The sequence below is a fragment of the Leptonychotes weddellii genome, chromosome 10 (genome assembly GCF_054177405.1).
Source record: "Leptonychotes weddellii isolate Sample4059 chromosome 10, ASM5417740v2, whole genome shotgun sequence".
NCBI lineage: Eukaryota > Metazoa > Chordata > Mammalia > Carnivora > Phocidae > Leptonychotes > Leptonychotes weddellii.
In genome coordinates, this window is record NC_138378.1 from 35,233,708 (window position 1) to 35,257,180 (window position 23,473).

Below are 23,473 nucleotides of genomic sequence, written 5' to 3' on the forward strand. Positions count from 1 at the left end.
TCCAGCAACCCTCAGTTTGTTTCCTGAGATTCAGAATTCCTCATATCAGTGAGGTCATACGATACACGTCTTTCTCTGATTGACTTATTTCGCTCAGCATAACACCCTCCAGTTCCATCCACGTCATTGCAAATGGCAAGATCTCATTCCTTTTGATGGCTGCATAATATTCCATTGTATATACACAACACATCTTCTTTATCCATTCATCTGTCGATGGACATCTTGGCTCTTTCCACAGTTAGGCTATTGTGGACATTGCTGCTATAAACATCGGGGTGCACATACCCCTTCAGATCCCTACATTTGTATCTTTGGGGTAAATACCCAGTAGTGCAATTGCTGGGTCATAGGGCAGCTCTATTTTCAACTTTTTGAGGAACCTCCATACTGTTTTCCAGAGTGGTTGCAGCTGGTTCTTTTTTTTAATGGCTTTAATTCTACTCTTAGTTTTGAGGTGAATATGGATGTTTTAGATTGCTGTGCTCACTTTCTTCTTGACCTTTTTCTTCTATAACCTGTGGTATATCGGAGGCAATACTTACCAGCTTGGGAGACAGAATTGTTAGCATTTCGTTTGCACCCTGTGTTCAGTGACCTCAAGTTGATAGTTTGAAATTGGGCATGGTGGGGACATTTACACAATTGAGAGTGGAAACAGCTACAAATCAGGGATTCCCCCATCCCAAAAGAAACTGCCCCTTAATGTTTACCAGCACACTGCATGACTTCTGTAACCCTTCTACCTCTGCTCACCACACACACACACACACACATACACACACACACACACACGAAAACATAAGTGTTTGAAGGATTGGACATCATGGGTTTTCTTCCATGAGACATGGTGATTTTCAAGAAGAACAAATTGAGTTCCTTTTATCTTCCTGTCTCGGGTTTTGCATTTACTTCCAAAGGACAAAAACGAGCTAACTTTTTTCTCTCTCCCCTAGTGGATGGCTGTATTCACAGAGCAGCTGGGCCCTGTTTACTGGCTGAATGTCGTAACCTGAATGGCTGTGAAACTGGACATGCAAAAATCACATGTGGCTATGACCTGCCTGCAAAATGTGAGTATAGCCCTTGGGAACCCTGTTTCCAAATCAGCTGAGCACATGTCTCTGATTTTATCCCAAAAGCGTGCAACTGGGAAAGGAAGTGGTAGTGGGGATATTTAATTAAGTGGGCTTATATTCGGATTTTGTACTTGGTAATAAAATGTGTGCTCCAAGTAGTTCTTCAAATATATATGTATCATATGTGAGTGTAGGTGATTTTTGTTCAGGTCTTCGACAGAGTGTCTCTGAAACAGAGAAATAAAAATATGAGCAAAATATACATTATAGCATTTAAGTGCCGTGGAGTGACAGCTTCTGGAAGTGATGCCAATTTCTTATTCCTTGTTCAGGTTTCTTGATTGTGGATGTGTTTAGAGCAAAGGAGATCAAAGTGATGTATTGTGTTTTCAGCTGCCATGCAAAGGCTGATTGGCAATTACAGCCAAGGCATCTGTCACACTTTGCTTTCAGGAAAAGCCAATGGAATGTGGTTGTCAGTGTGAGAATGTATTTGCTCTTTGAATGTGGAATGGTCAAAATTTCCATTATATTTGAATAGAGAAAAGTATTGCATTTGATTGACCTTGTTGCCTAGTCGTTTAGCCAATCGAGTGGGGGTAGTGTGGAATAAAAATACTGAGAGAGGAGCTGGTTAAAGGCACGGATTTTTTAATCACATAAACTTCAGGGCTTGGCGGGTGGAGGTAAAGGGTTTCATTGCACTGTTAAGGTGTTCATTGATTTGGAAATTGGGACGCCAATTAATTGTTTATTCTATTCATCTGCTTCTTATGATACTGCCTGGGTCTGTGAATACATTTTATGTAAAAGTGAAGCGAGTTTTTGTTTTTCATTTTTTTTGCAGTTGAGAAAACATGACTGAAAAATTATAACACTATCTGTAGAATACTTGTTGGGCTCTGTATAGGCAGGTTGTGTAAGAATGAATTTCCTATGGATATGTGTGAGTGGAGAGATAGTGTGTTATATTTTAAAGATTACTTTAAATAATGTTTAAATCTGAGGTTTTGTAGTAAATGTCATATATTAAAATGATATTTTTTCTTTATAAACATTATAATACTGCATTCTGTATTTCTCACAGTGGGTTCTAGTGAATGTATATCAACTATATACTGTTTAATTTTTCCTTCAGTGACTTCTCACTTTTCTTTCTTTCTTAGCGTTTTTACCTTATGTGAAAGAGTCAAATCATGTACCAAATGGCCCCTCATTCCCACTTGAAATGTATATTTATGTCAAATAAAGTCCTTTGTGTACAGTGGTGTTCTAAACAGTTCTCCCTTTGAGTCAGAAAACCTGAGTATTAAAGGTGATTTCCCTTTCCAGGATTATATGTCTCTATGTTTACAAATATTGGTCATTTTTTCTTTTTAACACCATATTACCTTTGTGATATAGCTAATTGATACTGCCCTGAGAACAAGCAGATTATTGATTACTTTCAGACTTGTGTCTGTCCTTTAAGCAATAAGGCCTGGTTTCCTACTGATTTACTACTTCCTTTCTTACGTATTAAAGCACAAATAAGAAATTCTTTACCTCTGAGGTTTCCAAAGACAGATAGCCTCAGTATCACTAAATATGACCAAATAAAATGGTGGCTTTAGTGTATGGGTTGATGCCATGATGATTCTGTCTAATGTGCTTGCTCCTGTCTGACATCCCTCTAAATCGTCTAGCTTAGTTCAGGGTTATTGAGGGACGTATGAAGATCAATGACACCAAGACCGATGCTTGAGGAGTTTCATGATTGAGTCATATCTCTGAGCTAAGGTGTGGCTTTCCTGGGGACCCCGGGCCAACTGAGTCTTTGTGGCACAAGGACTCTAGTTAATAAAAGTCAGTCCACAGGATTTGGTACCGAATCTGTGTGAACTGAGATAAGGAGAGCCTTATACACACTCAAGTCACTGTGCACGGGTCACAGGGCACATCTAGTAAGAAAGTCATCCAGCACCGTAGAAAGGACCAGACTTGGGATGGCAGTGCCACCTCATGAAAGTCACACACATGGACTACTTGTGAATAAGTCTTGGTATTTCTCTATATTTTGAAAGATTAATGATCTATATTGGAAACATAAAGAAAAGCAAAGAAAGCAATCGAGCAATATGGAAATGAGTAATAATAGCTTACATCTGTGTGCCACTTTATAGTTTTCCACAGTACTTTCACGAGCCTTTATATTTTAAATTGTATTTTATAAACATGGTGTGTGTGTGTTCATTTTCCCTTTTCCTATCCCTGAAAGATGTTTTTCTTTCTCATCAATTTGGGTCATCCATTTCAGAGTCATTAACAATCCACAGATGTGCTTTTGTAGAGAGGGAATGAAAAGGAGCTCATTACATACTGTTCGGGTCATTTTCCCCCTCTATATTTGATAATTCCATGACAGTTTGACAGCAGAAACTAGTTCCTATCTGTCCTCTGTGACAGTGGATTTATCATTATGGGGGTACTAAAGCCAGTCATCCAGCCACCAATGATAATATCTTCATGCATCAGCAATTTGTTTGGAAAACGCTGTTGTCTAGGTTACAGACAAACTTGGTAATTTTGGACTGGTCTTTGCTTCTTTTATGCTTGCTAAATTAATCTTTTTCTTAATGCTTGTATTTGAATTAATCATGTTTGTAGTCTATATTCTGTGACTCATCATAATTGGTAGAAAGATAAGCCTCAGAGATTTAGTTTATTCTTCATTGTTTGGATGTTTTGATTTCTTTTGATGTAGAATATCCAATCATTCTTTTCAAAATAATCATAAGAGTGGAAAGAATATTGGCGAATATTTCATTAAATGTGATTGCTAAAGAAATGACTTAAGAAGTAGACTAAGGACTGTTCATACAGTTGGACCTTTTGGGACCTTCTCTTTTACAATATTAGATTCATAATAAAATTTAGATTTCTATAGAGTTTTAGAAGCTTATCAACATGTGGAACCTTTCTATTCATGCTATCATCATTCTACCAGAGGGCCAACTTCATGTGGGAGAAGTTTATCTATCAGAGTCACAGTTTTAGTGTCAATATCTAGCACAATGTTTCCTGAATATGTGCTGAATTAATGTGAATGAATGAGTGATCAAATGAATAGTTTCAGAACTTTTCACCTGGAAAATAGCTTTGCAAATGTTGCCTCTACTAATTCTTTCCCTCCTGCATTGCATTCTGCCTGGTGCTGGTAGATTGATATTCCTAAGTCCAGAGTCCTTATAATTGTCTGTAAGACTCTAAGCGATGTGGCCCTCCTTACGTCTTGGACATCATCTCCCTCTGTCCTCTTCCTTGCCCACACAGGTTGCTTTGCTGACCTGTAATGCATTTGCATTAGTGTTCCTTCTGCCTAGAATTCTATTCTTCTACATATCTGTCTGGCTTGCTCCATCACCTACTTCAAACCCTTGCTCAAATGTAACCTCCAGGATCGCCCAAACCAACCTGTTTATAATTGCTTTTTCATTTAATTTATAATTGCATATCTGTAGTATATAACCTTCAAATACTTGGTATCATTTACTAACTGATTTTGTTTTTTGTCTGTCTTCCCCTATGAAAATGAGGGCAGAGATTTTTTTCCTGCATCTTTTTCACTTACTGCTTTGTCCATACAGGTTAGAAAAATGTTTGACACATAACCGGGGCTCAAAATCTGTTTGTTGAACGAGTGGGTAAAAACCTAACTCCACTCCTCTCAAAATCCTTGGATGGGTCTTTCTTTAAACACAGACTTGTTAGCCTGATGACCTTTGGCCTTCCATGATTTACTGCCATATCCTGAACTAACAAGCTTTTATATGACCTGAATTGCTCACAGTGGTGTGCCTGCGCTGGGGTCTGTATTTAGGGCCATCTAGAAAGCTCTTTGCCCCTTTCCTGTCTTCTTGACTCAACTCAAATATCACTTCTGTCATGAAACAAGTCTTCCTTATCAACTCTGCAAAATGCACTTTTTTTTTCCCTTCAAACTCATGAATACAAACTCATGAACAGCTTTTTAACACACTGAGGACACTTTTCACTACCTTTTATTGTTATACATACAAGCTTTCCACCTTTCTATCAGTCCCTTGTATATAATGGGTACTAGAGAAACATCTACTAAATGAATTACTTGTTAAATGTGGAAGATTGGTTGATAATTGGTGATGGGTAAGATGTAAAAGACAATTTATGTTAATATCCCTGAGAAATGATGAAATTAGTGTTAATTATCCCTTGGGTTTTTTTTTTTTTAAAGATTTTATTTATTTATTTGACAGAGAGAGAGACAGCGAGAGAGGGAACACAAGCAGGGGGAGTGGGAGAGGGAGAAGCAGGCTTCCCATTGAGCAGGGAGCCCGATGCGGGGCTCGATCCCAGGACCCTGGGATCAAGACCTGAGCTGAAGGCAGACGGTTAATGACTGAGCCACCCAGGCGCCCCTCCCTTGGGTTTTTTAAATCACATTTTAACATCCATCTAATTCCAAAGTCTCTTGTTTAAGGAATTTACTTTTAATGGTGCTTCTCCTAAGGGTGAACAAATAAAAATAAAGAAACTATATCAACTTTATTTAATGATTTTTGGCATAGCTCACATATCTCTTCTATTTCTTGAGAATGCTCCATTTTTAGGCTTTAAAGCTGAATAATCATGAATGATAAATGGAAAAATATTAAAATCTGTATATAAAATGGTAGGATCTGTTTCTTTTATTCTTTCCATTTAATCTTTGGAAGATATCAAAGAGTAATATTAGCATCCAACTCACAGGTTTTTATTAATCATTTGAAAGGAGACTGTAGGATGAGAGACCATAGTATAGCATATATGAATCAGAATCTTCATTCTATTCCCAGGTACAATAATAATCAGATGATAGTAGCTTAAAAGGTACAGTTGATAATAATACTTCTCCCATGCCCTTCTTCAAGAATCATAGTACTTTGAAACATTAGCTCATCAGTCCTTTTGAAATTTCTATGAGGAAGTGACATGACAAGTAATGGTGTTCTTTTTCAACACAAAGGGAAATTCAGGTACAGAATGGTTAAATTCGTTGCTCCCAGTTACAAACTATGTCCATGTTAGGGGCATGGTAGATAACTCAAGTATCACCTGGTTAGGGCGAGAGTTATTGCAGGTGTTGGCCAAGACCTACTGCCTGTTTTTTATAGATAAAATTTTATTAGAATACAGCATTTGGGGGCACCTGGGTGGCTCAGTTCATTGGGCGTCTGCCTTCGGCTCGGGTCATGATCCCGGGGTCCTGGGATTGAGTCCCACATCGGGCTCCTTGCTTAGCGGGGAGCCTGCTTCTTCTGCTGCTTATGTTCTCTCTCTCTGTCAAATAAATAAAATCTTAAAAAAAAAAAGAATACAACATTTGTTTGCATATTATCTATAACTGCTTTCATGGGACAGTGTCACGTAGTTGCCACAGGAACTCTATGACCAGAAAGCCTGGAACATTTACTATCAGGCTTTAACAGAAAGATTTTGCCAATTCCTGGTCTTTGGCAATCCCTATTTTTTATAAAGGAGGAAGCTGAGATTCAGAGAGGTTAAATATTTATTGAATTTTATTGAATGTACGTGATTTAGATCCCTATTGACAAAAGTGGGACTAAAATACCTGCCATCTGTTTCTTGGGACAGCTCTTGCTTCTGTTGCCTCAGTAGAATGTCACCTTGGGAGGATGATCTGAAGCCTTTTAAATCTTTCAAATTATAAGGTCACCTTGAAAAAAAAAAACCTTGAAAAAAAAATGGTCATTTTTCTCAGTAGGGCCATACCTGGAAAGTGAGTAAGTCAAGTCTCTGAAGGGAGAGTTAATTCAAACCACTAAAGTATTAGGCAATAAATCTTTATTCCTTGCTTCCTCCAGTGGTGGTAGCTAATATGCTGAAAGGGAGCCTGTAGTCCTGAGTAAATTCAGTTTCTAGAGTAGGTAACTCGTAAGATGGTTCCCAGTTAGTCCTCTGCGATGCGTGACCGAATCAAGCCATCATGGGCTCCACCAGCAGGTGTCTGATTGTGAAGGCAGTGGAGTGGGCATGCTGTCAAGAATATGACTCTGTCAGGCTTTGATGGAGATCTGAGGGCCCTCATGAGCCCCTTCCATAATTAAATGACTTATGTTACACAAGGAGAAAAATGCTTCTGAAGAATATAAAACCATCTTCCTTCCTGAAGAGAGATATGGGGTTGTTCCTCCTAAAAACCAACTCTGATTGGCTCATTTTCCTTAAGTGCTTTAGGCATTTAAGTACTGTTTGAATCTATTTCTTCATAATTACCACCCCTTTCATTTATATTAAACAGTTTTATACATTTTTATCTCCTTAGTGATCCTTATGATGAATGTGGAAGTGAAAAGGGCAGAAAGATTATAACACCCAGAGTAGTGGTTCTCAAAACGCACTCCTTGGAGCGGCAGCAGCACCTGGGGATTTGTCAGAGATGCAAATTCCTTTGCCCCACCCCAGACTTACTGAATCAAACTTTGTGGTTTAACAAACTCTCCATGTGACTTTGATGTAAGCTCAAGCATGAGCATCATTGACCTAGACAGTGGTGGAATCCTGAGCAGAACCCTTGCCTTTTGATTCCTTACCCTAGTCCTGTTTTGCCACACAACATAGGCGTTCTTTTGGGTTGCAGATTAGGGCTTTCTTTGAAGAGAACTCAGACATGCTTTTCTTTTCCTTTGTGGCATGTTCACAGTTAGTATTTGTTTCCTTATTTATTGCCTGCCTTCTCAAACAGAGTAACAGTTTGAAGAGAGAAAAGTCCTATCAGTCTCATTCACCCCTGGTATCCTTAGTATCTGACATAGTATCCAGAATCAAGTTCATGGCCTTTGATACATGTTTACTGGAGGAATTAATGAAGGCATTGTCTTTGCGATAGTCATAGCTGCCACTGCAGGAAACCAACCAAGAAGACACTCAAGATAGGACTACGTGATACCAGAAATCTGCAGAGCTAGTACTGCTACCATCCCAGCATCTCCGTTATCCTGTCACCAGCCATGCTTCTTGCTCAAAGACTCTAGCAGTGCAAGAAAGCACAGGCGGACGAAGTTTGCTCAACTTGTCCACATGGCACCCAGATAACCTATGCTTGGATTACTTTCTTTCATTTTCTCTCTCTCTCTCTTTTTTTTTTTACCCATTGCAATAACATAGATTCCATCTCCAAGTGGCTTTGTGATGAAATAACTAAACGACTCTAATAGTAAATGGTTTCTTCTAAAAATAACAACATCTTGGAAGCAGCTAGTATTTACATTGTTGTAAATGTACCAGCTGAATGTAGAATAAGCGCCTGTGCTTGGCTTGCGTTATTTGAGATCTTAGCAGGCCTTCAGAGGACACTGTCTATACCTTCTTTTGCCTATGTGATCAATAGGAAATAACAGTGTAAATCAATTCTGGGTAATAATGTAAATGGGCTCTCGAAGGCAATTCCTGCCGTGAGATAAGTAGTTAGCTGTGACACCAGCATTAACCTCAGTGGGGGTAATCAGCCTTTGGATATGTTTAATCAGAGTTATCAGCTAAGATTAAAAAGAGAGCCACTGGTGTGCAGGGATAATCATTTTCAGGATTTAAAAGATGAATATTTGAAGGTGTTCTCATAAATTAAAGCCATCAGAATTGCTTTGAGTAATCTGGGATGCTTTGAGGTCAGGCACAAGCAAACAGGAAAGGTTAATTTCAGAGCCACAGTCGTTAATGCGCAGGAATTGCAGAATACATTTATAGAAATAGTGAATGCTGAGTTAAACAAAGATTTCCCCCCACTGCTAAGAGGTTCCTTGAGCTATTACTAACCTATATGATTTGGTTAAAAAGTGGGCAACACATAACAATTTGTAAATTTATTAATTATCCCTGCAATTAATTATGAAGCCCAAATACTAAATATTAGACTACATTATGGCTTGATTAGAGGTGTTTCCAATTGAAAACATTGATAAAACCAAGTTCTTCCTTATAGAATTAAAGATTGTTTCTGGGTCAAGAACACTAAACATCACAGTAGAAAGTCTAAAGAGAGGTCTTGAATCCAGGATATTCTAATTGTTTGGTAAAGTCCCTTAACCTCTGAGCCTCGGTTTCTTCATCCACAGCTGTCTGGGGATAGTCGTATCTACCTTGGGTGAATTTGTTAGGATGCAGAACCACTGTTTATCAGGGTAAGACATAATATAAATATATGGCTCTATTATTACTTGTAAAATACTTAGCATACCTCATTTACTTATTCAATCAGTGTTTACTGAGTACTTATTCTGAGCTAGAGTGCTCTTCTGGAATGTAGAAAACTATAGTGAAAAAGCTAAGGTTCGAGTACTCTGAGATCTTAGGTTCTTAGCACAGAGAGGCAGATAATAAACACATTCACATAAGAGCAAAACACCTCAGATCATGGTAAGGGATATAAGGAGTATAAAGAGTGGCAACAGAGTCGAGAGTGGGAGGGAAAGGATTACTTTTCCCATGGTGGTCGGGGAACACCACCCCTCGGAGATGGTAATGGGGCTGAGACCCCATAAGCTATCCAGGAGAAATTTATTGCTGGCAAAGTGAAAGCACTTTACTATAGGGTTAAAAAAATTCAACTTGCGTGATATCTAAAACAAGATAGTCCCTTACTTTTTCAGCTGTTCTTCCTTGGTATGGATATTATATTTCAGTTCTGACATATGTATAATCTTAAATTTAGTCCGGTTTTTGGAGCTAATAGAGGTAATGCTGCTGCAGCAGCTGCTGGAGTGGACAGAGATTTTAATGATTCTCTTATCTGAGCTCCTAATTATACAATTAAGGAAACTGAGGCCCAGAAAGATTATTTAATTTTTATTTTTTATTTACCATGTGATAAGCGACAGAGTGAAGACTAGAGTCTGGGTATCCTGACTCAGTATAGTGCTCTGTCTGGTGAAACATACTGCCTCTCCTAGTCTCTTAGATAATACTAAATCTCTATTTATATCTGTTATGAAAATTAATCAAATATTAAGGGAGGTGATGTACATAAACGTGCTTTTGAAATACTGATTTCTTATTTTATATGGTACTTTATTAATAGTCATTTTAAATGAGCTATGTATACATGACATCGTGAGGTCTACTAGTAATGTTTATGACAATAATCCATCCAAACATATGCGGTAATGACTGGTGTTTGAGAAAATATGGAAGTCACAGATAGGAATTAAGACAAAAAATAGTCCCATACCATCCTCAAGACTTAGACATTTGTTCCTGCTTCCTCCCGGTATCTTGTTCTCAGAGGAAAGGGAAGAGTTTCAAAAGTCATTTTGAGAAACTTAAGATGAGAACTTTATTGGTTTTAAAGATACATCTACAAGTTATTTGGTATTTCTCCAATCTCTCCTGGAGAGGTAGAGTTTAATTCCCTTCGCCTTGTATGTGGCCTGAACTTAATGACTCCTTTCTAGTGAATAGAATATGTCAGAATAATGGGGATTACTGAGATTAGGTTACAAAAAGACTGTGGCTTCCATCTTTAACTCTCACTCTCTCTCAAATCACTCTGTTTCCTAGGGCTGCCATAACAAAATACCACAAATTTGATGGCTTAAAACAGCACTTTATTCTCTCATAGTTCTGGCAGCCAGAGGTCTGAAATCAAGGTATTGGCAGGACTCCACTCCTTCTGGGGACCCTAGGGGGAAATCCATCCTTGCCTATTCCAGCTTCTGGTGGCTCCAGGTATTCCTTGGATTATAGCAACATAACTCCAAACTTTGCCTCCATTTTTACATGGCTATCTTCCCTATTCTCTTTTTTCTTCTCCTATGAGGACACTTGTCATTAGGCCTACCCTATTCCAGAACGATATCAAGGTCTTGAGATCCTTAACTTAATTACATCCACAAAGACCCTTTTTCCAAATAGGCTTAGGTTCAGATTTTGGGGCTTAGGTCATGGAGATATCTTTTTGGGGTCACCATTCAATACACTATATACTCTCTCTGGGTGAAGCAGCTTGCGTGTAATGAAGCAGCTCTGAGGAGAAGAAAACCTGCTACCATGTTGTGAGAGAACTCAAACAGCCTCTGAAGAGACTCCTAAGGCTAGAACTGAGGTCTGCCTGTAACAATGTGAGTAAACTTGGAAGGGGATCTTCTGAGATCTGCCTACAGTCATTAAAGTGAGCTTGGGAGCACATCCTCCAGACCCAGTTGAGCTTTTTGCTATTCACAGCCCCGGTGGAGCTTGACTACAACATCATGAAAGACATGGAGCCAAAACAACCCAGTGAAGCTACTCTCAAATTCCTGTCCTGAAAAACCTTGTGATAGCAAATATTTATGATTTATGATTTTAAGTTTGGGGTATTTGTTACATAGCAATTGGTAACTAATACAGCAACTATGGGCATGAAGTTCATTTAACAAGTTAAGGAGCCCAATCACAGAATGGTTGGTGTCTATTTTCTTAGCACATGACCTGCCAGGCTGAGGGACAGGTGAGGTGACATGCAAGGTGAAAGAAAAAATAATTTGGGGTAATGTGACCCCAATTAAGATCAGTGATCTTAAAATCAAAAATGCGACCATACTCCGTACCATACCTCGGTCATAGGCAGTGTACTAGACTGGCGAACTGTTATGAATAGAAACTTGTCATTTTTATATTAAATATTTATATTTTACATTTAGTGTATGTTAAATACATATGTATTTATAAAGATAGATAGATAGGTAGATAGATACACTTATAGATTAGAGGCAAAGAGAACCCAAATTCAGCTTAGTAAAAAGCATTGGGAGAAAAACAACACACACCCAAACACACAACTGAGTATTGATATTTACCTGATATTCCTTAAGTGTCTTTAGTCTTTGCACTTGTTACTCACATGCTCTCTATTTTTAGGAATTGCTGTTTTCATTTTGAGGGGAAAATTAATTCAGCCTTTTCCTGTGTGGAAGCTGCAAGCTGAGTGAAGCAGAGGTAGCTTCCTATTTACGTTTGTGGCAGTGCCCTTCTAAATCTGTTTGTTCTGCCAGGTGGTGTGTTTCCCATCAGCTCCTTCATTTGTCAGAACCACCTAGAGGCTGCTCCATTTCTAATCACACGCTATTTGTGAAATCCCTATAATTTCCTAAGGCCTTCTGAAGCTTTCCTTTTCCTACCTGTGACATTTTGAGGAAAGATTTATTCCCCCTCTATATTTATTCTGCTTAGCGAAGATCACCAGAGACAACCTTAACTGTATTTTTGCAAATTTTCCTTCAAATTGTGTCTGTATTGTATTTAGAGTACAGTTTGAAAGTCTGTGGAGTGCAAGGGGCTATCTTAGAAATTCCTTCCATTTACAGACACTCTGGTTTTGCTTTCTTACATCATGACTCATGATGCCAAACCTGTCTTTCCTTACACAGCCAGATGATTGTGTTCCTGTTGTAACGTCCCTCCTATACTTGGGTGTGTCAGATGCATACACAGGCGTGTGTGTCATTTCTCATGTACTCCGTTAGAAGTATATTCTCGTTATGCTGAGCATAGATTTTCTTCTGCATTATGATGTTTTGTGAGAATGGAATTCAGGGATTTTTTTTTTTTTTCAGTCTGTGGAGCTGTTTGGAAAGCATTCTGGGAGAATTTGGGTTTGTGGGTGGCTTGATGGAACTGGGGTGGAGAGTCTGACAGAATCTCCCAGAAACTTCCAGAAGGCAGGCAGAGGAAAGATAACTGCTGTGCTGGGTAGGCTAGCAGGACTGGGCCCTTCTCCTCCACGCATCCAGAACATATTCTTACTTATTGTTTTAAAATTAAGAAAAGTCATTTTGGTTTCACATCTTCTTAATAATATCTAGTGCCCAAATAGTTGAGTGGATGCCAAGAATAATGAGAGATTGAGAAACCCTACATCAAAGTGTATCCATTGAAAATGGCCAGGGCTGTTTGTAGAATATTACACAGTTGTGAGATCAATTTGTATAGCTATCCACCTAGAGGGAGGTAAAGTTTAGAGAACCACATACCATAAAAGAGTTAATATTTCAAACATTCCCTTACGTTTTCTGTTGTATCTAAAGCAGTGTTTCTCCATATACCAAATTAACTGGTTGTCATGGGCCCCAAACCTGTTACTTTAAACACAATATCACACTCCAGGCAACATTCTATTGTTTATGCCTATTGTGAGATTAACCATCACATGGCATTTTTTTTCCGCCTTGTTTTCATTTTTCTTTTACCACTTCATTCAGAAATGATGGGATCAACATTTCAAAGCCTGTATGTGAGATGTTTCTATTTATTATTCACCATGGTATAACAGCAACTTTTTATTCATCACTATCCTTGAGGACATATATTTGGAGACAATGGAACTTTTGGTAAGAGTCTCACAATTACAACAAAGCTGGAAAGATATCTGGAAATCACTCTTTTAGCAAATGAGCCAGTTCCTCTCATTAAGTACTAGGCAAGACTTTGTATCCTGTTAAGATTATATACTTTGCATTTAACAGTCTGTCTGGCACACAGTAGGTGGTGATAAGTGTTTCATTCATTCAGAAAACACTGACTGGTTCCTAAGATATGTGCCAGGTGCTTTGCTTATCTTTTAGGAAAAAAGGATATACAAAACAGAGAGACACCTCACCCTCATGGAACAACTGAGTTGAGATGAAATGATACAAGTGACTTGCTCAAGGTCACACAGATATTTAAGTTATAAAACCTTGCCGAGAATCCAAATTGTCAGATTCTCCGTCTATGGTCCTTTCTTCTTTTCCATGGAGATTTTATTTGGGGGATCTAATAATGAGAAGATCTGAGGGTGATGACCTTCTTGCCTCATGTTTTCTTGGGGTTTTACTAGGCAGTGACCAATGGAAACGGTCATTGGATTCTGATACATTTGTACCTGGGATGGGGAGGAGGGGCATTGTCCAGTATAGTTAATGTCTAGTAAATAAATAAATGTCTGTTTTAGTGTTACTCCTGTAATTGGGTATATCATATGCTCAAGGTCCCTCCCAGGCTAGTATAGAAAATTATTCTGGAAATCATTATTTTAACTTGGCATCAGGGCACAGGACTTTCTTGACTGGGATCTCATATAGCAGTTGCCTGACATTTTCAATAATACACATTTTTTTTTCCCTCAGGTTTTTATTTAAATTCCAGTTAGTTAGCATACAGTGCAATACTAGTTTCAGGTATAGAATTTAGTGATTCAACACTTAATATACAACACCCAGTGTTTATCACAGCTAGTGCCCTCCTTACTCCCCATCAATGATAAATTTTCTAATGACATATAGAGCACATCCGTGTAGTCTCTTTGAAAGAGTTTTATGTTCCACATTATTTAAGGATAAGGCAGACAGTGCTTTGTAAATATTCATTTCAATAGTTATTCGTTATCTGATATCCATATGTTTTAGGAATAAGAACTTTTGAATCTCTGGGTCTAAAATCAGAATGTCAAGCATGCATTGTTATACAATATAGAAACCAGTTAAATATAGACTAATTCATTACTTATGGTTTTATTCTGTTTATCTTCCTTAGCTGCACCTTTTTTTTTTAAATTTATTTGATAGAGAGAGAGAGAGCACAAGTAGGCAGAGAGGCAGGCAGAGGGAGAGGGAGAAGCAGGCTCCCCACTGAGCAGGGAGCCCAATGCAGGCCTTGATCTCAGGACCCCAGGATCATGATCTGAACCGAAGGCAGACGCTTAACCAACTGAGCCACTCAGGCACCCCTTTGATGCACCTTTTAAAAATAAGATTGACACATATGTATCAGCATCTGTACTGAATTATATTTCCCAGACATAAAACACATGGGTGGAGTTCTGGTAGAATCCTTGTCTAATTGTCTGGTGTTATGGCCTCTCTATTGCTTTTTTCGTTTTGCTCTGGTTTTTTGTTGTTGTTGTTTGTTTTGTTTTTCTTTTTTCCTTAGCGCTTTGTAACTGCCTCTCAAATTTTTGTTAAGCTATTTGATTGATTGACTTGTGGCATAATCCATTTTGAAGATAGAATTTGGAACTTCCTGAAGTCAGAATCACTTGACTAGAAATATTTAAGCGGGTATCCTTCCTGTCTGGAACTTTCTTTCCATTGATGGTCACATCCCATAAAATGGTTAAGAATATGGACTCTGAAGTCCCAACATTCTGGGCTCGAATTCAGGCTCTGGATATGGTCAAGTTATAAGAACTCTTTGTATGTCTGTGTTGCCAAGTAGAAGTAAGAATAGCTCCATCCTCACAGAAATGTTAATGATTACTAGTTAATGTCAACACAGCATTCAGAGCACCGCCTGCCTCTGACTAAATGCTGTATAAGTTTAGCTGTTTTTTCAGTAAGGTCATTCCAACCATCTTACCTAAAATGTCATTCCATCACTCTCTATTCCCTTGCCCTGCTTTAGCTGACATCTGAGATTATTTTATGTACTTATTGGTTTGTTAAATGCTTGTCTCCTCTACTAGAATGTAATCTTCATGAAAGCAGGGACTTTGTTCACTGCTGTATCTTCAGATCCTAGAAAGGTATTCAAAACCATTTGTGAATGAATAGATATATAAGCACAGGAAACTTTAAGTTTAATTATATAAAATTATTAGCAGAGTGATTGGCAGAACGAGCCCAAGAGTACATTTAGTTTCATGCTCTGTTCATTGGCTCTTCTAGTAAATAAATCAGCTAATAGCTATGAATAAGCCACAAAATAGCACCAATGTATGAGATGGTCAAGACCATATTTGACACTTGAACTCTCTACCAAGAATGTTTTAGGTGTGCTGCACATCTTTTCCCGATTTTTCAAAACTCTGTAGTTTAAGTAGTAGTGTCAGGATGAAATAAAGCAGAGGAAAATGTTTGAAGAACTTTAATGGCCTGGGAACCATGTCCTTCCTGGCTTGCCTAACTAAAACCCAATGGGTGGATAGTGAGGTCCTTTCCCATTGATTTAGAGGCTGTATTCAAAGATGATTTCTAAGCTCAACTTATTGTTAAAGCTCATTAAAAGAAAGTGATAATTTTATGGGTTTGAAATATGTTAGGACTGATTTTGTGATTGGGACCACTAGCCCTAGTGCTTACAACTTACATGGTAAATGTGTTAAAAGGGGAAATATTGATGTGCATTTCCTCTGTGTTCAAACTATTCAGACTTTATGGGAAATAATAAAGCTTTACAGCTTGTTCTTCACAAATAGGATGCTAGGGACTTGCAGCAACAGGAGAAATCTATTTATTATTTTGTGTCAGAGTGATTGGGGCCATCTTCTGCTTTATGGACCCCCAGAGCTAATTGTTGCTTGGGGTAGAGAGGAAAATAGCATGATAGTTAGTGCTTAGAGAATATTAATTTGCCATAAATAGAATTTCCTTTTATTACAAGGAAGGTAATTATCTGACCAGTAGGCAGTATAGCAGTATTTCACGGTTAACCCCAATATTGCCAGATGGAGTGAAGGCATAACCCACCCCATCAGGCCTTTAGGACTTCTGATATAAAAGGCTTAAAAATATAGTTACAGTTTCCTGCTGAAGCATCATCCCTGCTTCCAGCATTTGTAGCTGCTTCTGTGGTCCTGAAATGATGGCATCAGGTAGGGAAAAAAGAAAGAAAGAAAGTTAAAGTGATGTGGGGGAAGGAGAAAAAAATATATAGTCATACTAGCGTCCTGCGTGCCTTGGCAGGAATTACATAGTCACAGACATTCTCCTCCACCTCCTTTTCCCCAGATCCACCTGAAAAACAGAAGAATATCTAGTGGGGCCCCTCCTTTAGCCCCACTCATATTGAATGTAAGCATGTATTTATTTGTGAAGGCATTTAAGCCAACCCTTCATGCCTTTCTATCTCCCTATTTTAGATAGCCAATGTTTCAATTGCCCATTGCAATTAGCTATTAAAACTATTACTCTGGGGAAGATATATCTCTTCTCATTGTTGGATATTATAGTCTGTAAAGGGTGATCCTTGGTCTGAAGAAATGTGACTCCGTGATCCGAATTGGTACACTGTCTACTGGTTCCAGTTCTTTTATAGTGCTCTGAGTGTTTGCATCTACCACTGGGTAAGCAAAACCCAGTCTTGAGTTAGTGTCTACTTCTTTTAAGACCCATTTATAACCCCCAAGGGCTACCTGCATCAGTTTCACTTGCCGGCTACGTTCAGGGGCTTCCCCCAGGGAATCTGCCGTATAGCCTGCAGTCTTGTCTCTTTTGTTGGCAGACAGAACAATTCTTTTTTTTTTTTTTTTAAAGATTTTATTTATTTATTTGATAGAGAGAATGAGATAGAGAGAGCACGAGAGGGGGAGGGTCAGAGGGAGAAGCAGACTCCCTGCCGAGCAGGGAGCCCGATGCGGGACTCGATCCAGGGACTCCAGGATCATGACCTGAGCCGAAGGCAGTCGCTTAACCAACTGAGCCACCCAGGCGCCCCAGAACAATTCTTAATGGCATTTTGTGCCTCAGAGGGTGAAGCAATATGTCTAAATTCAGCCCATCTCTGCGTTGCTACAGGTACTCCTGTATTCACTCATTTCATGGAGCCAAGTGGACACCATAAGCAAGTGTAGAGGGATATCTGCATGTTGATTCCAATCACCCTCTGAACCTGGAAGGAGGTTATTCTGACGGGCATTGATGTGTCCCACATTAATGCATACTTCAGATTTCCATAGTGATTTCCACAGGGCAGTGCCCCATATGGGCATCTCTTTAATAGACCAGGTTTCCATTGCCCTCCTGCCTGACCATATGCCAGGCCATTGGCTTTTGGGCATTAGTTGGTAAAAAACAGAAACAAAGGGGCTTTTTATCATAAAGCAGCACCAAACTGATGTGTTTTTACCTTCTTCTATCAGAATGGTTGCCTTCCAAACAGAATATTGTCCATTCACCTTGGAACTGCAGTCCACACATTAAGCGGCTCTTTGCTGGTTCGTTAAGAGCTGTTTATCACTATCCAAGTGATGAGAGAATTTGGCAGCTCCTCATGCAGTTCTGAAGTTAATCCTAGGGGAAAGGAAGCTCCCTGCTCATGAATATCTTCCCCTTGCATTCTCCCTGTAGCATGTTCCTGTATAAACCATTTCTATCTTATTAGGGAACTCTTGTGGGCACTGCCCTCCCCATTATAGAATTTCTCTAACATTATCCAACACATTATGTGTATTTCAGGCTTCAAGATTATTTTATGTCCTTCAGTCATAGAGGTAATTTCAATTAATGTCTAATAGCAAGCTAGTAATTTTCCCTCAAAGGGAAATTTTGTAGTCCAAAGTCCCATAGCTGTCTCTGGAAGGGATTCACTAGCTTTTGCCATAAGCTCCCGTCCACAGTCCACATTGGGATATTTTATAGAGAATTTGTCCTTATCAGCACTCTAGTTCTAATCTATACCATGTGGGCCTGGGCAATCTTATCCGTTCCCATTTAGTAGGTCCAATTAATACTGCTTGAAGAACAGATTTATATGCCTTCTCTTTTATAATACTAGGTTGGAGAAAATATTCCCTAGACAGATACAGTGTCCATCCCCATAATACATTCAGATAGTAGACATGCAGCCACTTCATAAGTAGCCTATTCAAACGTACCAAATATTCTGCTCTGACAGTCAGTTTAATCCCATCAACCCTTACATTTCTAACTGTAGCCTCCATTAGGATTTCATTAATAGGTTTTTGTTTTACAATATGAAATATGAAGAGTGTTCCTCAGCCAAACATCATATCCATTCCCATAAAACATTCAGGTCAAGGTACAACTTCTTCACATAAATCCTGTTTAAATATTCCAGCTTTCATAATCCTATCCTTTATATTTTTATATTCTCTAAATCTAATTGTAGTCTACTTCCAGGCTTAACCAGTGAGTTTTGGTACCACAGTTCTTGTGGCTTTCCTATCTAGGGATCCCAGTAACTTCTCTTCACCTCTGACCATTTTAACTCCTCATATATATAAGGCCTTGGGTCCCCAGTAAAGAGTTGAGATAGGGAACCTTACCTTTATTGTCAGTCTTTATCTTGGCCAATCTGCTTGACTATTGCCCCATGCCATTCCAGGTCTGATTTTTTGCTGTAATCTTTGCCTTCTGGCTTTTAAAATTCCTCTAAATTAGAATATGTAGGCTCATTTGAGGCCTTTTAATGTTGGAGGACCTGCAGGGAGCTCCTTTGGTCCACCCAGTCTTTAGTAGTGCTTTATTAAGACCTTTGTTTCAACCTCATCAATGTCCATGTTATTCATCCTTTTTCTTAATAACCATCTAAAGAGGGACGCCTGGGTGGCTCAGTCCCTTAAGCCTCTGCCTTTGGCTCAGGTCATGATCCCAGGGTCCTGGGATGGAGTGCTGCATCGGGCTCCCTGCTCAGCGGGGACCCTGCCAGGATTCCATTCTTAAATTTCCCCTTTCTTTTTCCTTTGTTTCACCATTATCAATGTTTACTATATTTACCCCATTTCTTAACCATTTAAAAAATTTCCCCCTTGCTAGGAAAAGTCCCTTGACTCTTCCCTCTGCCTCTTTGCAGTCTCTTGTTGATTAATCTAGTATTTTTATGAGCATCTGTAAGACCCATGAGGAGAAGCTGAGACAGTAAATTTGATGAGGCTTCTCAGACTGTTGCTTGCCATTGTAGCAGTAAGTGGATGTCCATGCAGAATTACCCTGACCTGGATAATGGGCATATTCAGTGGGTGGATGTCCCAGTTGTCATAAAACCATTCCCACATGGCTTGTATATGATGCATATAAACTGTTTCATCTGGAATGTTCCACGTGACATTTATAGGGGGAGTTGGACAGTCCCCCTTCTCAGACTCAACAGATCTTACAGTAGATTTCATCCAATATACCATGATTGCTGGCTGTTACCTTGGGCATAACTCATTGTGTATCTGGATCATATATAGCCATCTGTGACCGTTCTACATTGAGCTGTAAATCCTATACAAACCTAAACGTGTTCTTCTACCTTGCAGCATTCAAAACAAAAGACCGTGCCCCTAAATTACTCACTTTCACGATCTATTTTAGTAAAGATTCTTCAGGAAGCTGATGACATAGATCCACAAAATAAGACAGCTCCTTCACAGAATACATGCTGGTTTCAGTAGTTACTTGGTTTTGTCATCTTCCCCAACCCCAACATTGACCTTCTCAGTAACCACAGGTACTTTCCATTGTCCTGGTATAATTTTTCCTTTTGTAGGCAGCTTTGAGGCTAGCAGCCTTCTCACCACCGACCAGCTAAAAACTGAGCATCCTGTGACTCTTTCCTCAGGTTTGATAATTTGCTAGAAGAGCTCACAGAACTCAGGGACACACTTTACTTACTATTACTGGTTTATTGTAAAGGATACAATTCAGGAACAGTCAAATGGAGGAAATGCAGAGGGCAAGATATGGAGTGCATGGAGCTTCCCAGTACCCAGTGTGGTAAACCTGGAAGTATTCTAAAGTCCGGTGTTTAGAGCTTCATTATGTAGGCATGGTTAACTAAATCACAAGGCACTGGTGATTAACTTGATCTCCAATTCCTCTTGCCTCCTTGGAGTTCCAGAGGGTGGGACTGAACGTTTTAACCCTCTAATCACATGGTATCTCTGGTGACCAATCCTCCCATCCTGAAGCTATTTAAACATCACCCCATTAGTTATAAACTCAGGTATGGTTAAAAGGGGCTTGTTACGAACAACAGATATTTCTATCACCCACATCATTAGGAAATTCCAGGGGTTTCAGAAGCTCGGTGTCAGGAACTATATATATATATAAAATAGTCATCAGTCTCACAACTTAACTATATTTATGCATAAATATGCTTAAGTATACATGCTAATAATATGTATCCTTGTACCTACGTGAAAACTAATTTCTTTCCCAGAAGGATCCAGTTTTACCACAGAACTTTAAATCTGGAAATTAGGGTTAACTTGTTCTTGCATTAAAGGCACCTTATAGGTATTTTTTGAGAGAAGAGATTTAACCATGACTTTTGCGTGGGGGGATATGTACTCATATGTTATAGTTTGAAGAAAAGTTATTTTTAGCATCTTATATTCATATAAAGGTCCTAGGTACTATTTTTAAGCAAGATGCCATATAGTATTCAATTACAAGATATTATATAGTTTTATAGAACTATTTCAAAAATTTAATAGAACTTTTAGATCTTAAATATCTCGCCTAAGGCAAAACAAAAGTTCCATTTGTAAAGCTAAATATCACTCAGCTATTCAGTTATTCTTGGATGTAGATGGATAAGCTTGTTCTTTTACAGTTAGACCATATGGTGTTCATTTGTTTTTCTGTGATAGATGTGCCAGATAGCCAAAACCTTTGCTTAGGGGGAAGGGGATCTGTGGTATGTGTACTTATTTTATGCCATTCTCTCCACGTTGTACAGAATACATTTAAATTGGGCAACTTAATTGCTTACAGTAGTAAAATACATTTCCCTCGGTGAATGTTGGTGCTTTCTGATGCATGCTGATTTGGGTTCTGACACAGTCATAATCTACATACCAAACATATGCATTTAGTGAGTGAGCTAGTTTGCCAGAGCGGTCTCTCCTTCTTCCTCCCTGGAGAAGGGGCTTATCATTGATGGCCTAGGGGCCCTTGTCTCAAACTTCAGAGTGGAGTTTCCAATTAATAAAAATACATCCTGTAGCATGGCAAAAATTTGAGACTCCGACTCGTCTTTCTTACTTGCCTTCTGAGAGACTGTGGTCATGAAGCCTACAGTTGACAAGATAAACAGTAAATCTACTGAAATGTTGATGCTTAAAAATGTACGAAATATAAGTGGAAAACAATGTCATTAATTTTACCTTTGCAATGGATGGACAAAACAGAAGTATATAAATAATGATTTTGATAGCCACAAAGCACTCAGGTTTCTCTTTCTATCTTTTGCATTTCTGTGTGTCACTGGTATCCACATATATTTTGTAGATACTTTCTACCTATGACTTTCTGATATTTCAAATGTAGGGCTTCCATGATTATTCACCTTCTCTTACTTTCATTCCATCTTGACTATTCTAAATTGAAGGCTTTTTAAGGTCTTGTATGTTCTATCAGCTCTTCAACATCTATACTTCCAAAATATGTTGTTGAATTCTTGATAACTGTGTCCTTCAAGCTTGCCTCATAGGGTGATGCCACTTGACTGAAAAGTCCTCTTGGTAATCCAGTAATTAAATCCTTCTAGCTGGGTCCAAGAGAGATCTCTTGGGCTGAATTGCACTATACAGTAAGTGACATTATAATGAGGTTTTACCTTATTTGTTAGATGAATGAATGGGAATTTTGCTGTTGCAAATTATTAATATTTGATGCTGTAAAGCAAGCGTTGGTGCTGTGGATGAGAGCTAGTGCAATCATGTCTTCTTATAATGATCATATCAGTGTATTAAAGGTAGTTTCACTGAAAAGAGAAATATCCTTGTAAAGAACGTGTCAGGCAGTCTCATGAAGCAGGCTGATGATCATGTTTTGTATGTCACTGAGTTCTGTGTATCAGGCCCTATTGTAGATACTCCTGCAATAGTACCTCATTTTTATCTTCAAAGCAACCCTGTGTGATAGATTCTGTTATCATTCCCATTTTATGCATGAGGAAAATCAGACACCGAGAGGTTAAATAACTTTTCTAAGATCTCACAGCTGGTAAGAGTGGAGTGAGGATTCAGACTAGGTGGTCCCACTCCATAGCTCTGCACTCATAAATTTTATGATTTTATCTCCTCCTTAGGCATGGACATTTGCTTATAGATGAGTTAATTTTATTGCTCTTATTTCTCTTTGATTTCCTTGCCTTTTTTATGAAAGTTGATGATGATATTTAGAAAGCTTTATTTGTTTAACTTAAAAATATGTTTAAGCTCAGAAAAGTACTGAGAAAAATAACAAGTGCTCATGCATCAACTACCAATAATTGAAAAAAATGATTAATATCTTGGCCTCTTTATTTCCACTCATTGTTTTTTAAATTAAAAAAATCCAACACATTTTTGACAAAGTTCTTCTCCTCAATCCCATTCCTTCCTTTCCTCTTTCCCATTCCTTGCCCAGAGCAACCACTACTAACAGCTGGATATAAAACCTTCTAGACTATATTTTTTTTATTTCTACCACAGATTTAGAAATAACCATAAACCTTATACACTATAGTTTTATGTGTTTAAATGTACACATAAGGCCTCGTCATACAAATTATACTGTTTCTTCACCTTTTCATCCAATATTATATATTTTTTTTATTTTTTTATTCTTATGTTAATCCCCATACATTACATCATTAGTTTTAGATGAAGTGTTCCATGATTCATTGTTTGTGCATAACACCCAGTGCTCCAT

At 38.5% G+C, this 23,473-nt stretch overlaps 1 long non-coding RNA gene across 1 annotated transcript in view; it reads left to right on the forward strand.

Moving 5' to 3' along the window:
- The window catches only part of LOC145723845 (uncharacterized), a 537,420-nt gene that overhangs the window by 75,792 nt on the left and 438,155 nt on the right, over window positions 1–23,473 (forward strand). Inside the window, exon 2 of the long non-coding RNA XR_014149174.1 lies at window positions 957–1,073. This is a non-coding gene — a long non-coding RNA (uncharacterized LOC145723845). The remainder of the gene's footprint in view (window positions 1–956; window positions 1,074–23,473) is intronic.